This window comes from Ornithorhynchus anatinus, chromosome X2, assembly GCF_004115215.2.
Source record: "Ornithorhynchus anatinus isolate Pmale09 chromosome X2, mOrnAna1.pri.v4, whole genome shotgun sequence".
NCBI classification, from domain to species: domain Eukaryota; kingdom Metazoa; phylum Chordata; class Mammalia; order Monotremata; family Ornithorhynchidae; genus Ornithorhynchus; species Ornithorhynchus anatinus.
The window spans coordinates 5,342,191-5,359,657 of record NC_041750.1 but is presented as its reverse complement, the minus strand read 5'-3'; the positions used below and the strand labels follow the sequence as shown (position 1 = coordinate 5,359,657).

General features: G+C 46.2%; 1 protein-coding gene across 1 annotated transcript in view; it reads left to right on the top strand.

Annotated features, from left to right (window-relative positions):
* Positions 1 to 17,467, top strand: part of ADAMTS2 (ADAM metallopeptidase with thrombospondin type 1 motif 2) — a 143,310-nt gene that overhangs the window by 57,048 nt on the left and 68,795 nt on the right. The window contains exon 3 of the mRNA XM_029052689.2: positions 3,199 to 3,361. The gene's annotated coding sequence lies outside the window, so the exon portion shown is untranslated. The remainder of the gene's footprint in view (positions 1 to 3,198; positions 3,362 to 17,467) is intronic.

Genomic DNA, 17,467 nt, shown 5'->3' with positions numbered 1-17,467 from the left:
TTGCCCACAAGGCGCTTAGAGTAAGCCAGGAATATGTCTCTGTGTTATTTTGTATTTCCCAAATGCCCAGTACAGTGTACTGTGATAACTACCACTATTACGGCTACTACAATCTAATGGGGGAGACAGACTTATTTTTTTGATGGATTCCGGAGTTAAAGCGTGAACTGGAAATTTCTTTTTCTTTAAATTTTCCAATGAAGTCAAGATGTGGTGGGTCTCAGAATTCATTAGGCTTGCTCTCGCCAGTATTGTTACTATAGTTTTTGAAAAAAATAAATATCTCCTAGAGTCTGGCAGGTGTGCCTGTCCCTGAATACCGTTATGAATGAATATGAATATTTAGTTCAGCATCTGTGATTTGAATTGGGGCCTCTATGCTGCTTCATTTAGTAAAAGTCATTAATAAGAAGGAGTTTGGCTTAGAGAGAGACCATAGGCCAGTGTGGGAAAGGGACTGCTTGTGACCTGATTATCCTGTATCTACCCAGGCAGGGGGCACAGACTCATATTTTTATTAGTATGGCCTGTAATTAGAAGATTGAAGGAAAGCTTACTGGTTCCAGGGAAGGGAAGTAGGGTGGGAATGGCAGAGGGGCCAGATCATAATGGTCTTGCCTGGAAGTCAATTAGGCACTTTGGGAGGAGCGGTCACTCCTTCACACCTCGTAGGATGGTGTAGTGTCTAAGGGCAGTCCACTCAATTGTCCCTCTGTGGTCTGAGCACATGGATGCTCCTCCCAAAGTGCCCAATTTACCACCAGAGAGAGACTTAATATGTTAGCACTTTTCTCCACTGGGTGGGTGGAAGAGTTGATGCTTCCGAAAAATGGACCAATTGTCCCCTGAGGGACAGAAGAGTTAATGCTCCTCCCTAAGTGCCAAATTTGTCCCCAGGTGGCTGGAAGACTCGGTGTTCCCCTCAAAGTGCCCACTTTACAACTGGTGGGGAGAGGGCCAGAAGAGCTAAACGTCCTCCCCAAGTGCCCAATTTTCCAACAGGGCAGAGGGGATTGGGCCTCATTCTTTTGGCAGAGGCCAGAGGGGGTGGGTGCTGGGAAGGACAGGCTCCAATACATCCAAGCCAGGCTTTGAGGGTGGGAGATGGGTTTTGACTTGGGCTCCTCCAGTGGAAAGATCCCAGGTCTGAGTCAGAAGGACCCAGGTTCTAATCCTGGCTCCGCTACTTGTCTGCTGCGTGGCCTTGGGCAAATCACTTCACTTCTCTGGGCCTCAATTACCTCATCTGTAAAATAGGGATTAATAACAAAAGCCCTATATGGAACATAGACTGTGTCCAACCTGATAAGCTTGTATCTACCCCAGCGCTTAGTTCAGTACTTAGCATGTAGTAAGTGCTTAATAAATACCATTTGTAAAAAAAGTTGACATTTATGTTGGATTATAGAAGACCTCAAAATCTGCAAATATTTAAGAGCCATCCTCTCGACTTTAAACTTGTTGTGGGTAAGGAATGTGTCTACCGACTCTGGTCTATTGTACTCTCCCAAGTGCTTAGTACAGTGCTCTGCACACAGTAAGCACTCAATAAATACCTTTGATTGATTGATGGATTGATTCAGTGTCAGGGACTGAACATGCCTTTTGGATCTGAAAGGAGAAAAGTAAGGGCCCAGCCGCGTGCCGGGTGTTTCACATTGATAATCTTATTTTATCCTTACTGGTCTAGTGAGAAGCAGCATGGTCTAGAGGATAGAGCCCGGGCCTGGGAGTCAGAGGGACCTGGATTCTAATCCTGGCTCTGCCACTTGCCTGCTCTGTGACCTTGGACAAGTCACCTCACTTCCCTGGGCCTCTGTCACCTCATCTTTAAAATGGGGTTTCAGTCCTCCTCCCTCTGACTTAGGCTGTGAGCCCCATGTGGGACAGGGACTGTGTCCAACCTGATGATCTTCTATTTCCCCCAGTGCTTTGTACGGTGCCTGGCACATAAGTGCTTAAAAGTACCATTTGAAAAAAGGGGGGTGGTTCTAGTGAAAAGACGCAAGGTTGAGCAGGAGGAGTCCTGGGTTCTATCCTCAGCTCTGTCAGTGGGTAGCTGGGTGACCTTGAACGATCGACTGATCTTTTTGACTCAGTTTCTTCATCTGTTAGAAGGGGATAATGTTAGCTGCCTCTTCCTATCTCCTAGGGATGTGGTGAGGATAAAATAAGATCGTCAATGTGAAAGCTTTCTGGAAAAACAAGGGTGGCAGAAATTCAAGGTGTAACGTTATTTTGAGCTGTGGTGGAAGGAATCACTTCCTCATAATAATAATCACAGCATTTCGTTAGGCGCCAGGGTAAATACAAGGTTATGAGATTGGACACAGTCCCTCTTGCACCCTAACCCATTTTACGGATGGTGAAACTGAGGCCCAAAGAGGTCTGGGGTTGAACTCGGGTCTCCTGACTCCAGGTCCTGGGTTCTTTCAGCCCACTTCAAACCTCCAGCTTTTTGAAAGGTAAAATAAGATAAAATAATATCTAATTAGCTCTAAATGGAGCTTAAGGAGAAGGTGTTTTCCTTTGAGCATGACATCATTAAAAGGGAGAGGGAATATAAAAGTGAATGAGGTCTTGATGGAGGGGCAGGAAACACAGTCAGGCCTCGAGCATGCTGACTAAAAAATGGAGACCAGCTTCTTGCTTTCATGATGATCTGGGTGGCATCCATCCAGCATCCATCCAGGAACTCTGACTTGCCGACTGCTCAACTATTCATCCTTATCCTGGTCATCTTGACCTCCAAGCCTGACCGCCGCCGAGGCTCCTGTCTGGAGCAGGATCCAAGCTGATTTAGAAAAATGGGAACTGGATTTTAAGTTTGGTTGGCTGGCTTGGATTTCCCACAGCGTTGTTACAGACCAGATGATTTGAAAGCTGTTTCATCTCTTTAAACATCTAGAATTCCAATTTGAGTCATTAGTCATTAATAATTATGGCATTTATTAGGTGCTTTCTATGTGCAAAGTGCTGAGGTAGCTGCAGAAATGTGAAATCACACAGCCCCATGTGGGACAGAGACTGTGTCCAACCTGATTACCTTGCATCTGTCCCAGCACTGAGAACAGTGCCTGGCACATAATAAGTGCTTAACAAATACCATAAAAATATGATTGATTATTTATTGATTGAGAGATACCTATAAAAAAGGGCAGAAGTTTAAAGTGTTCCACCTGTGTCCCATCCCTTTAGGCAGGCCTGATTCGCACAGACCAGGACGAGTTCTTCATCGAGCCCCTGCAGAAGGGAGAGACAGAAGAACGGACCGGCCGAACCCATGTGGTGTATCGCAGACCCCAGCCCTCCTCGGCCCCCACGCCCCTTCCTCCAGAGCACAGTGAGGGCCCGCTTGAAGGTAAGCTTGGGTTTTGGGGTCTGATACTGGGGGCTTCTCTGGTGGGGGCCGGCATCCTCCCGGCCCCCAGTTTCCTGTCCTTGGTGCCTCAGTGCACCTCATCGCTGTCTCTGCTTTTCCTGCTTTAAATGGGAGAGGAGGTGGGAGTCGGTGCCCTACTAGAAATGATTTTACAGCCCTGGCAGCAGGGTGTCATATTTACTCAAATAATTGCTCCTCTTTATTTACTCATATAATTGCTCCACTCTTTTGCCTAATATCTGCAACCCTCTAACAGGAGAGGGACTTTGATGTGAGGAATGGGGGGGGGGGGGGCAAAAAAAGAAGGAGGAAAGGAAGGGAGAAGGAAGAGAAGGGTAAGAGGGTGCTGGAGAAGGAAGACTTCTACTTCCATGCACTCTTCTAAGTGCTGTATTCAATAGGCACTCAGTGAACCACTCCCTCTTCAGCATGTCCTTTCTCCTCTTCTTGTTCAAGCCCCTCCACTTGGATGCTGTTCTGGTAACCAAGCACTGACAGTCACCTGCAGCAGTAGCAGCTCTGGTGCTCCTCTTGGATTCATGGTCCCACAGTGCCCTGCAGCAACTCTGGTTCTGGTCTTGTATCCAAGCCCACAAGTACTCAGTTGAGGACCCCTATGTCTAGCAAAAGAGGAAGTGTGAGGGGGCATCTCTAGTTTCCAGCTCAGTCTCCAACCTAGAGATTCAGAATTACAATCAGGGAAAACATGTGGAAGGGAATTTGATGAGTGACCCTATTCCCAAATGGATGGAAGACTCTCACAGAATCCACATATTAATCATATTTATCGAGCATTCATTCTGTGCACAGCACTGAATGAGGTACTTGGGAAAATATAATACAATGGAATCAGTAGATATGATCTTTAACCTTAAGGATCTTACAGTCTAGCAGGGGAAGCGGACACTGAAAGAAATTATAGGTGGGGGAAGCAACATAGTACAAGGAGATGGATGTAAGTACTAGGAGAGTGATGTGCAGGGTAAGTACCCAAGGGCTTAGGCTCTGAGGACTCTAGTGCATAGGTAATGTAATGCAGAAGGTGAAGAGATGAGAGATAAGTCAGGGAAGTCCTCTTGGAGGAGATGGGATTCAGGAAAGCTTTGTAGATGGGAAGAGTCATGGTCTGCTGGATGAGAAAGGGGAGGTCCAGGAAGGAGGGAGATAACCAGATAACCAGATCAGAGATGAGAGTTGGTATTTTACGAGAGTCCCAGGGGCACAGATAGAGGTGAAGGCACAGGTAAGAGACCTGGAAAATGGAATCATAAAAGGTTGGAAAGGGCTGCTTTCACAGGTTTTGATGATTATATTTTTGGTTGGGAGGCGGGAGATGGGAGGCCGGCCTGCCAATGCCACCCATTAACACCTTGACAGTATGGGCTTCCTAGCATATCACCGCACTCTGAAGAAATCACAGGCCATTTATTTGCTCAGCACCACCAAGAATGATGAATAAATGGGCCCGGCAAGTCGCCAATATAATTTACAGAGTCTATGCCAGTTACCTCTGCAAGGGAATTGTTCTATTAGGAAACTCAAGTCTCTCCAAGTCCAATCGATAGTTGGTTTTTTTTTTTTTCCAACTCGGACTTTGGATGATTAATCACTGTTCTCTTATTTTTAGAGTCAGGGAGAGATGGTAAGTTTTTTTTTTTTTTTGGGTCTACTGCCTGTATCACATCTGCATTAAAAAAAAAGTCCCTTGATTTCTTTTGCTGGGTTGCTTTATGGTTTTTAAATAATGGAAGTTACTCGAGGGGAAGGAAAGTGTCACTTTCTTGTTTTGCACTTCCCAAGTCCTTAGTTCAGTGGATTGTGAACAGTGGGTGCATAATAGATACCACAACTCTAATAATAATAATTCTGTGTTTGTTAAGCACTTACTACTGCCAAGAAATAGTAAGCGATTAATAAATACACATTTATTATTGTTTGAGTAGAAATATTCATGGTATTTATTGAATAATAGTAATTGTGATATTTGTTAATAATAATTATGATATTTGTTAAGCACTTACTATGTGCCAAGCACTGTTCTAAGCACTGGGGTTGATGAGGTAATGAGGTTGTCCCACGTGGGACTCAAAGTCTTAATCCCCGTTTTACAGATGAGGTAACTGAGGCACAGATAAGTTAAGTGACTTACCCCAGGTCACGCAGCAGACAAGTGGTGGAGCTGGGATTAGAACCCACGTCCTCTGACCCCCAAGCCAGTGGTCTTTCCACTAAGCCACACTGCTTCTCTGTTAAGTGCTTTCTATGTGTCAAGCCCTGTACCAAGAGCTGGGGTAGATTCAAGATAATCAGGACCCACATGGGATTCACAATCTAAGTAGGAGGAAGAACAGGTATAGAATTCCCATTTTTCAGGTGAGGGAACTGAGGCTCAGGGAAGTTAAGTGACTTGGCCGAGCTCTCACAGACTGGAAGTGGTGGAGCTGGGATTTGAACGTAGGTCCTCTAGTATAGTATTTATTGTGTAGAATAATATTTATTGTTTTTCTTGTTTTTGCTAGTATGGAATTTGTCTTACTCTTTTACCGTGTACTCTAATATAGTTTTGATTGCTATTTATTGTCCACCCTAGTGTAGTATAACTACAGTACATAATAATTACACAATACTCTAAACTCATTCTCTGTGTACTCTAGTATAGTATTTATTGTTTATTCTAATATTAATTGTGCCAAACCCATAGTAAGAGTCTTGGCCAGATATAAAGAGCAGAGGACCAAGGAGTCAGGAGACCTGGGTTCTAAAACCGGCTCTGCCACCTGGGGACCTGGGACAAATCACTTATCCTCTCTGTTCCTCAGGTTCCTCATCTTATAAATTGGAGATTAAATACCTGTTCTCTTTCTCCCTTAGACAGTGAACTCCATATAGGACTGTGTCTGATCCGATTATCCTGTATCCACCCCAGCACTAGCACGATGCTTGGGACCATAGGAAGCGTTTAGCAAATGCCACAGTTGTTATAATGAAGGACTGTGCTAAACACTAGGGTCAATTGAAAATCATCAAATTGTGCGCAGTCCCTGCCCTACGAGGGGCTAATAGCCTAGAGGGAGGGATGGAGAATGAGGATTTCATCCCCGTTTGGCATCTTAGATTTCAACAGACTATCCTCGCAGTCTAAGCGGGAGGGAGAACAGTTATTCCCATTTTACAGATGAGGAAACTGAGGCCCAGAGAAGCTTAGTGACTCAGCCAAGGTCACACGGCGGGCAAGTGGCAGATCTGGGAGGAGAACCCAGGCCCTCTGACTTCCAGGCCTGTGCCCCTCCTCTGCTCCGACCAGCCGCGCACAGCTAGCTTGGCTCCCGTCTCTGCCAAGCCCCGGGGCCTCTTCTGGCTCCGGTCTCTTGCTCCTGCTCTCCTTATTCCTTCACTCTGTTTTCACTTCCCACCCCTCTCCTAGATCTCCCTGGATAGAGTTCTGCTAAGAATAACTTTGCTCCCTCACCCAAGGTCTGGATCTTGGGCCACACCTGGGCTGGGAGGGGTGGGTGGAGGGGGTGGGGGATTCCATGAGGGCAGGGGCAGGTGGAAGCCGGAAGAGGGGAGATGAACTGTGGTGGACGGGCTTGGGCCGGTGCCCAAACTGCCTCAGGATGTCTCTCCCGGTGGCAGCAGTGGTGGCGGCTCCCTCTTGCCTGCAGCCGATCTCTGGGAAAGTCATTTGTGCTCCTCTGCAGCCAACGTCCCCGTCTGAGGTTTATGGCCCAGACTCATTCTTGATTCTTCTTTCCCTGAACCCGAGCCCGCCTTCCTCCCTACCGGATGGCCGCTGTCGAGGGCCTCATTTTCCTAGGGATTTGGGGATAAAGGGTTGGGAGGCCGAGGTAGCCCCGTGGGTCCAGGCACTAGCCAGGGTTGGAAGAGGTCCCTCTAAAGCAGTGAGCGATGGATGGGCAGGGGACGCTTGGGGCTGGGAGAAGAGCGCCTAGTGGATAGAGCACAGGCCTGGGAGTCGCAAGGACCTGGGTTCTCATCACCACTCTGCCACTTGTCTGCTAGGTGACCTTGAGCCAGTCACTTCACTTTTCTGGGTCTCAGCTCCGTCATCTGTAAAATGGGGATAAAGACTGTGAGCCCCAGAACGGACAGGGACTGTGTCCAACCTTGTATCTACCCCAGCGCTTCGAACAGTGCCTGGCACAGAATAAGAGCTTAATAAAAACCATAAAAAAAAAAGCAGCTTGGGAAAGCAGACGCTGACGTTAATCCCTGCCTCTAAGCCAATTTAACACATCCTGAAAGTCGGTCTGCTTGGAAGGAGATGACCAACTGGCCAGCCGTCCTCCCCGCCCCCTCCCACACAGGATGAATGCCTCCATGGGACACCTAGATGAGTTTTCAGTTCCAACATGCCTTTCTGGCCAGGCTGCCTCCGGTCCCATCTGAGACAAGTTTGGAGAGTCACGGGGCCAGCAAGTTTCCTCTCGGAATTTCCTCCCACGGCCCGGCCCTATCCCCGAGAGTTATCTGCGTCCTCCTGGGAAGGTGGCAGAGGCAGAGTGGAGCGGGGCCGGGTCAGAGGTCAGGCGGCCTGGTGAAGCCAGCTGGTCCACGTCACCCCTCGCTCTGTGCGTTCTGGCTTGACCAAGAGCCACGGCAGGAGCCCCAGACAGCTGCCGGGTGGGGAGCTGAAACTGGGAGAGCGAAAGCCAGCGGAGGGAGAGGAGGCGGTTTAAGGACACGGTATAACAAAGCCTCAGACAAGACCGCCTCCCAGCTGAACCCTGGGAGCCAACTCCTGAAGACTGAGGACGGACCCGCCCGGCACCCCGCCATCCAGAAAGGAGCGGCTCTCTGAGCAGAAGTGTCCTATGGAAAGAGAGTTGAAGAGGTGAGAGAGAAAACAGTGCCAGACGCTGCAGACATGAAGTGCAATATCATACCAGCGGGTAGCCATTTTGTGTGTCCACTGTGGCCAGGGCTGTGGCCCCCACCTGGCCCTTTTCAGTCACACAGGCCAGCGCTCACGAGTGAACTGCACCGTCAGCGGTGTCTTCTTGGATTGCTCAGGAGAGAGTCAGTCAATCAATCAGTCATATTTATTGAGCACTTACTGTGTGCAGAGCACTGTACTAAGTGCTTGGAAGAGTACAGCGCCACAACTTCTAGACTGTAAGTTCGTTGTGGGCAGGGAATGTGTCTGTTTACTGTTATATTGTACTCTCCCAAGCACTTGGTACAGTGTTTAGACTACAGTAAGCACTCAATAAATATGATTGAGTGAATGAATGAATGAACATAATAGACACATTCCCTGCCCATATTGAGCTTAGAACCCGTTTCCTTCCGACTCCCAGGTCTGTGCTCTATCCACTAGGCCACGCTGCATATAATGATTCTCAGGAACTGGGTGATTCAAATAGAGCCAGACCAGTAAAATGTAGCCTCAGTCCGAAGCCTCTGATTTTTCTATGTGATGAACTGGGGACTTGGAGAGAGAACTTTGTTCTGAGGGGTCACATTTTTCTAGGTCATTGGGTTGGGGTGGGATTGGGGCATGTCCTCATATGATCCCCCTCTAGAGGCCTGTTTCTTATGTAAACCTTGCCCGGTGACACACCCCTTCCAACGTTGTCTGACCTCATCTCTCTGCACCTCCCTGTGTCCTGGGAGCCAAGTCTGCTGAGGCTTGAACTTCTTTTTGGGGCACTTGTCACATGGATTTCGGGGCATTTCAAGAGGAAGGATTGGGGTCCCTCTTTGTTCATTTCTCGAGGAACAGGAAGCCTGGCTGTGATCACCAACGGTGGTATTTATCGACCGCTTACTGTCTGCAGAGCCCTGTATTAAGTGCAACAGAGTTGGTCGACATGTTCTCTGCCCACAACCAGCTTATGGTGTAGGGGATACGATGAGAAATTCCAGAGGTGGAATCTCCCAGCATTGGGATAATGGCAGAGGTGATGGAGGATGGAATTCAGTCCATTACCCTGATTGCTTTTCACCAGACTTTCTTCACTGTTTTTATTGTAACCCCCTCAAACTCTCCCAAGGTGCATCTACCTCTCCTGTTTAGGCCACTTTGGCAGCCATGTTTTAAAGATGCTAAAGTCCTTTGGTTTGTAATGGAAGTGCCAATGTCCATTGCAGTATTTTCCTTATTATTATAAAAGAGACAGGCAGCTGGTCAACTCTGGAATGGATGAGGTATCTCCAGGTATCATCATTATTGTCTTCATCATCATCTTTGTTAAGCACTATGTGCCAGGCGCTGTACTAAGTGCTTGGAGTTGATACAAGGTAATCAGGTAGGACACAGTCCCTGTCCCACATGGAGCTCACAGTATAAGAGGGAAAGAGAACTAGTGTTGAATCCCCATTTTACAGATGAGGAAACTGAGGCAAAGAAATATTAACGTCAATATCAAAAATAATATATTAAGCCTTTACTCTGTGTTAAGTACTGTACTAAGCACTGGGGTGGCTACAAGATAATCAGGTTGGACACAGTCCCTGTACCACCTGGGGCTCACAGTCTAAGTTTGAGGGAGAACAGGAATTGAGTCCCCATTTTACAGATGAGGAAACTGAAGTCCAGAGAAGTGAAGTGACTTGCCCAAGGTCTCACAGCAGGCAAGTAGTAGAGCTGGGATTAGAATTCCAGTCCTGTGACTCCCAGGCCCAAGCTCCTTCCTCTAGGCCACATTGCTTCTCTCTGGACCTTGTTTCAGTTTCTCCACCTGTAATTTATATTAGTGTTTACCCTGCTTGATTACAAGACCCTTGAGGGCAGGAATGACATCTAACTCCACTGTAATGTTTCAAGTGTTTAATTCAGAGCAAGCACTCAGTAGATCGATTGATTGATTATTAAATCAGACTGCTGCTCCTTTAGGAATGACAGGGTTTGCACTTTTACCAGATCAAGGGGGAAAGCAAATTGCCAACTCTTCAGAGAAAATGGACCGTGGCAAGCATCCGTACTGGGCATTTGGAAAATAATTTGCAGTGTTTATATTTCCCGAGTTCCCTTTCTGTATATTGTGAGGACACGTGCATTTTATAAGAAATTTAATCCACATGCTCTTGCTCGTTTTGTTCTTGGAATGCCGCTAGAATTTGGTCCCATCACTTGATTTCAAGGAAACTGTTTTTGCAAGGAAACAGGAAATTTGGCAGAATATAATTTGGCCTGAAGATATTAGAGATTTATTTGAAGCCTAGTCTGCAATTGTCAAGGCCTAGTGGATAGAACATGGATCTGGGAGTCAGGAGGACTTGGGTTCTAATTGCAGCTCCCCCACTTGTCTGCTGGATGCCACGAGCTGAGAGCTCTAGTCAATTGGCTAAAAGTGACCTCGTGGAGACGTCCAGGTGAAGCTGTCATGGGAAAGTGCCAGCAAAAGTTTCTGTCATTTAAAGGGAGATGAGTCATTTTCGCCTTGGTTTTTGCCATGGAAGTGTATCGATTACCTTCTCAACGGCAAGGTTTTGATCTGGGAGCTGTGAAATGCTATTGAATGTGGACACCATGCTATGAGAAACGTGATCTTTCGAGCACAGACCTGGGACTCAGAAGGACTTGGGTTCTAATCTTGGCTCCACCATTTTTCTGCTGCATGAGCTCACTTCTCTGTGCCTTAGTTTCCTCATCTGTAAAGTGGGGATTAAGACTCTGAGCCCCATGTGGGACATGGACTGTGCCCAACATGATAATCTTGTATCTCCCCCAGCACCTAGTACTGTGCCTGGCTCATAGTAAGTGCTTAACAAATATTACTAAAAAAAAAAGTGATCAATGCCAAATTCTGACGGCTTGGTAAATTCATGAGACTTTATCTTGGTGTGCCCAGAAGGGGAAATTGTCAGTGTTGGAACAGAATCCACTGTGGTATATTACAAGACTTATTTTACTGATCCACAATATGCCCCCAGGCTGGTCTCTGCCCTGGAGCAAGTACTTCAGGATTACAGCTGCTAACACTCCCAGAAAAGTGACCAGAAAGGAAGTTTCAAATAGGAACATTTCCCAGCGAGAAGAAATGTATGTCAGTTATTGCTTGGCTGTCTGATGGCCTTTTCTTCTTTAGAAGCCCTGTCACCACTTGACTTCTGGGTGACCTTGGGAAAGTCCTTTAATCTCTCTGTGCCTCAGTTTCCTTACCTGTAAAATGGGAATTAAAAAAATCTTTCATTTATTCAATCGTATTTATTGAGCACCTACTGTGTGCAGAACACTTTTACTAAGTTATTGGGAAAGTGCAGTGTAACAATAAACAAGCACATTCTCTGCCCACAAAGAGCTTACGGTCTAAAGGGGAAAACAGATATTAATATAAATAAATGACAGTTATGGACATACCTGTTCTCTCTCCTTAGACTGTGAGCTCCATGTTGCACAAGGACTATGTCTGACAAGAACATCTTGTAACTATTCTAGTGCTTGGAATGTAGTAAGTACCCAATATTATTATTATTATTTCTTATCCTATCCTTGTAACATCCCCAGGGAGGTAGGGAAGGACAGGTGACATCTTTTCCATTTTTTCAGAAAGGTGATGCTGCAGTTCAAAATGCAGTTACTTGCCCAAAGCCCCACAGCCAGTGGCAGGATTGAGGTTAGCACCCAGTTCTCCTGACCCTAGTGTTCTTTCTAGTTTTGTATGTAAAGATGATGTAGCAATAATGAATTTTCATCCCCATACAAGTGGGAGAACACATATTTAAGTTCTGCTTTACAGAGGAGGGAATCTGAGGCCCAGGGAAATGAAACTTGCTCAAAGACTCACAGCAAGAGGCCAAATTGGGATTAGAACCCACATCTCCTGATCCTCATCCTGGGCTCTTTTTTATGGTATTTGTTAAGCATTTACTCTGTGTCTGGCACAGTACTAATCCCTGGGGTAGTACGAGCTAATCTGGTTGGGCACAGTCCCTGTCCCATAAGGGGCTGACAGTTTTAATCCCCATTTTACAGATGAGGAAACTGAGGTCCAGAGAAGTGAAGTGACATGCCCAAGATGACCCAGCAGACAAGTGTCAGAGCTAGGATTAGACCATAGGTCCTTCCGACTCCCAGGCCCCTGTTCTATCCACAAGGACACGCTACTTCTTGCCAGTAGGGTCTGAGCAGAGGATTCTTGACCTTGGCAGTTAGCTCGTGAAAATCAAAATTCTTCCCCAACTGTTGAGGCAGCCTGTAGCTGTAGCTCAGTCAAAGTTTCTGAATTTAATGATATTCCCCCAGAGTTCTGCTTCCATGACTGCCTGGGGTTTTTCCCTACATCTGGAAACCTGAGGCAATGCCCCAGGACTTCAAACATTTCACCAGGATCATTATCTCCAGCAAGAAAAGAAGTCATGCTGAGCGTTCTTGGGACACTTCACAGCTCTCCGTTACTGGCAAGATCCTAGCCAGAATCCTCTTGACAGGCAACTGAAGGATCTCATTAACCAGGAACTTGGTGAATCTCAGCATGGCAACAGTCCAAACCTCAGCAGACGTGATGTTCATAGCCCCAGATGGATAGAAGATTCCAGGGGATAATATCAATTCCGCTCTCCTGTGTGCATGTAAACCCCACAGACCTATTTCTTCCACTATTGCATCACCAATGCACTTCATAATAATGATAATTGTAGCATTTGTTAAGCGCTTAGTATGTGCCAGGTACTGTACTAAACCCGGGGTAGCTACAAGCTAACAAGGTTGGACAGAGTCCCTGTCCCACATGGGACTCATAGTCTTAATCCCCATTTTACAGATGAGGAAACTGAGGCCCAGAGAAGTGAAGTGACTTGCCTGAGATCACAAAGCAGACCAAGGGCAGAGCTGGGATTAGAACCCAGGTCCTCTGACTTCTGGGCCCGGACTCTTTTGACTAGGCAACGCTGCTTAGATAAGGGATTCCCCCTCTAACTCTGCAAACCATCTCTCCCACCTGTTCATCTCATGGATTCAAGGAAACTTCCTATTGCCCCTTCACCTCCAGCAGACTTACATTTATTCATTCAATTGTATTTATTGAGGTTTTACTGTGTAGAGCACTGTACTAAGCTCTTGGGAGAGTACAATTTGATACATTCATTCCCTGCCCATAGCGAGCTTACAGTCTAAAAAGACCACCACTCTCCTGTAATCCCACCTCCTCTAGGAGTTCTTCCCTGATTCCTCTCATCTCTCCAACTCTTTATGCCTCCCAACTCCCACCTCCATGCTTAACCCAAACACTTGAGTACTCTCCGTCCTCCCCATCTTCCACCTGTCAGTGCAGTCATTTACTTAGCGTCCGTGTTTCCTCACTCCTCCAGAACCTCCAGTGATTGGCCACCTACCTCCACATCAAACAGAAACTCCTTCCCATAGGCTTTAAAGTACTCAGTCACTTTACCCTCTGCACTTATGTCCATACCTGTAATTTATTTATATTAATGTCTGTCTCCCCTTCTGGACTGTAAGTTCATTGTGAAAGGGGAAAATATCTGCTGTATTATATTGTACTCTCCCAAGTGCTTAGGACAGTGCTGTGAACACAATAAGCTCTCAGTAAATACGATTGATTTAGTGTTAAACTCAATTGCTTCCTTCTATCTGTAATTTTGTTTAGACTCTCATTCCCCACATTGATTGTAAGCACCTGTAATTTAGTTTAGGCTCTGGTTCTCCACACTGGTTGTAAGCACCTAGAGGGCAAGGATCGTCCTGTCTTCACCTCCCGGGAACTCTGATCTGGGACCGGCCACAGGTCTCATCTTCCCCAAATCGGCCAGCTCTCCGCACTGCAGCCCGGGGTTCATGTAGACCTGGATACCCCACTTAAAATGCTGAGTTTTGAAGTGATTCCCTAAAAATTGCCATTTCCCATGGCCTGTTTGTTTCTGCAGTTAGTGCCAAGCAGCCCTGTTCCCTTGGTCCCCGAAGAAGCTCTTAGCCAGGAAAAGGTCAAGTAATTAGGCAGACTGGAATGAAAACATGAGGTCCTGAATGTCAGTGGATAAAAAAGGGTTTTACATTCTGGGCTGGATCAGATTTCATCAAGCTTTAGTTGGGGAATAGCTGAACTGAGCCCAAGACAATGTGTATTATGGAAATACTGACCTGGAATTTATGCATATTGAGAATCTTCATCAATAATACTTATTGAGCGCTTACTGTGTGCAGAGCAGTGTGGCCTAATGGTTAGCAGTGTGGCGGCCGCTGTGGACTCTGAACCACAGGAAGCCTGAAATTGCGCTGCTGTCACCACAGGAACCGAACGCTTTTTTGATTTGTTTTGACTCTGTGGGTATCTGTCCTGGTCTTTGATTGTTTTGGGTCCTTCTGTGTTTGCCACCAGTCCCCCTCCCCCTTTTATACTTACATTAAGAGCATTCCCTCTCCCCGACAAGAACAGGGACCTAATTCTCAACAGTGTATTCTTTCCCAGTGCCTAGTACACGGCACACTGAACCCTCTTAATAAAGATGTTCTACTACACGAAAATAAATTATAGACAGGAAGTGGCCATAGAGCATAAAGATAGGTAAGTCCATAGGGACTGTGAGTAAATACCCAAGTGCTTATATCAATTGATAGATCAATGGTATTTATTGAGCACTTACCATGTGCAGAACACTGGACTAAGCGGTTGGGAGAGTAATAGTAATAATTGTGGTAAATGTTAAGTACTTATTATGTGCTGGGCACTGTACTGAGTGCTGGGTTAGATACTAGAGTACAATATAACAGTCGGTAGACACGTTTACAGGAGCTTACAGTCTAGAGGATTCAATTGTAATTATTGAGTGCTTACTGCAAAGCACTGTACTAAGCACCTGGGAGAGTACAATGTAAAGTACTAGAGTGCCGAGCAGGGGGAATATAAAGAGAACTCTGGTCCAGTCAGGCCCCCAAATCCAGCCTTGTCTTGGGCCCAAAACAACCCCTGATCGCTTGCAGGCTGAAACGGAAAATCCAATCACCATTCCAGACTCGAGCAACGTTCTTTCTCGAACTCTGCAGGCAGGAGGCTTATTTTCCATTCTCAGCGCTGGCTTTGCACCAAATTCTGCTGAATCTAAAGGAAACCTTCTGGACTCTAAGAGGCTCAGGATCTCTGCCAAGGAGGCTGGTCGGTTCTTGTTATGGGCAAGGGTAGAGCTCTGCCCAAATGTGCACTCCCGAGGGCCTGCATTCTAGCTAACCTCCATATGAAGGAATATACTAAGATCCATTGTTCGCCCTTCCTTTCTCAGACAGATCATTCTTGGATTCAGCTCAGCTAGCAAAATAGCCACGTCTTCTCCAATTTGTTCCTAAGGAGGTCTAGGTGCTTTTTGAGAGAGCTTTCAGCGAGTGGTTAAATCGAGTGGGTACTCCTCCTTTCTTGATTTTCTTCAGTCTTGCTAAAATTTCTTACACCTCTTTCTTCTCTCTCCTCTTTATTCTCTTCCATCTGTTTCTTCTCTCTCTTCTCTTCTCTCCTTTTCCTCTTTTTCTTGTCTCCCCTCCCCTTTTGTCCTTTCCTTTCCTCTCTCTTTTCCTCTCTCTCCACTCTCCTCTCCATTCTCATGCCTCTCCACTCTATCTTCTCTCCCCTTTTCTCTCTCCTCTCTCCAATCTTCAATCTCACTCCTCTCTTCTCTCCTCTTTCTTTTCTATCTACTCTTCCTTCCTCCCTTCCCCCCTTCCCATTTCCCTCTTGTCTTCTCTCCTTTCCTTCTCCTTGCTGCCCTCCTCTGTCTCCTCTCCTTTATTCCATATTCTCTTCTCTTACCCTTCCACACACACACACAAACATTTGTATATATTTACACACACAGACACATAAAAGTACACACTCTGTATCTGCTGTATTCTCTCTTTTATCCCTTATTCTTTTCTCTTACCCTTCTCTTACACACATATAAGAACATATTCACATGCACTTACACATCCACACAAACACATTCACGCACTCATACATGTATACATCCACATATACACATGCCTTCCACTATTTGGTTTCCTTCCCATCAGTGCCCATATGCCAGTTCCGAGTTCATGATAAGTCCAAATAAGTTCATTTCTATCATCGGAGCTGGTCTATTCCTGAGATGCCAGCTGGGCTGTGGGAAACTGTCCTTCAGGAGGGTTAACCTTGTCATTGCTCCTGGGCACCAGGTCACATCAAGTGTCTCCTTTGAGTGAACGAACACTTGACTTGAGAAGAAGCTATGTTTGATCTTTTTTTTTTTTTTAATGATATCTGTGAAGCACTTCCTGTGTACCTGGGAAATGTTAGAAGCATTGTGGCCTAGAAGAAGCAGCATGGCCTACAGATAGAGCATGGTCCTGGGAGTCAGAAGGACCTGGGTTCTAATCTTGGCTCTGCCACTTGTCTGCTGTGTGACCTTGGGCAAGTCACTTCACTTCTCTGGGCCTCAGTTCCCTCATCTATAAAATGGGAAACAAGTCTGTGAGCCCCATGTGGGACATGGACTGAGTCCAACCTGATTAGCATGGATCAACCAAGCACTAAGAACAGTGCTGGCACATAGTAAGCGCTTAACAAATACCATAAAAAAAAGGGAACGAAAGAACCATTCACTCGCTCCACCATGTTGAGTGGGGATGGAAAATCCCCAGCCATGGTGACCTGGGAGGAGGCCGGAACATTGCACGGGAAGCTTTGTTTATCTTGGTCTTAAGATGGCATTGTGGTTCTTCATAAAACTTCACACCAAAACCATTTTAAAAACATGCTTGTGTATAGTGACTTGTTGAACAGACTAATTGTCATAGCCAAGCAAGGGTCCAGGTCTTTGGGCCAAGCCATATCATCCGGAAATCTCCTTTTCTAGTTGAGCAAATTCCAAGCCATTTGGGTGTCCGAGTTGCAAGCTTGTTCTGTTCAAACAATGCCATGTGAATCTTCTGGCCCAGTGACTTCATCCCATTAGCTCCATTTGATTGCAAGCTCCTTGAGGGCAGGGATCTGGCCTAGTGGAAAGAACCCCAGACTTGGAGTCACAAGACCTGAGTTCTAATCCCAGCTCCACCACTTGCCCGCCGTGTGACCCAGGGCAACTCACTTAACTTCTCTGGGCCTCTGTTTCCTTCTTTTTTTTCTTTAAGTGCTTTCTATGTGTCACCGTACCAAG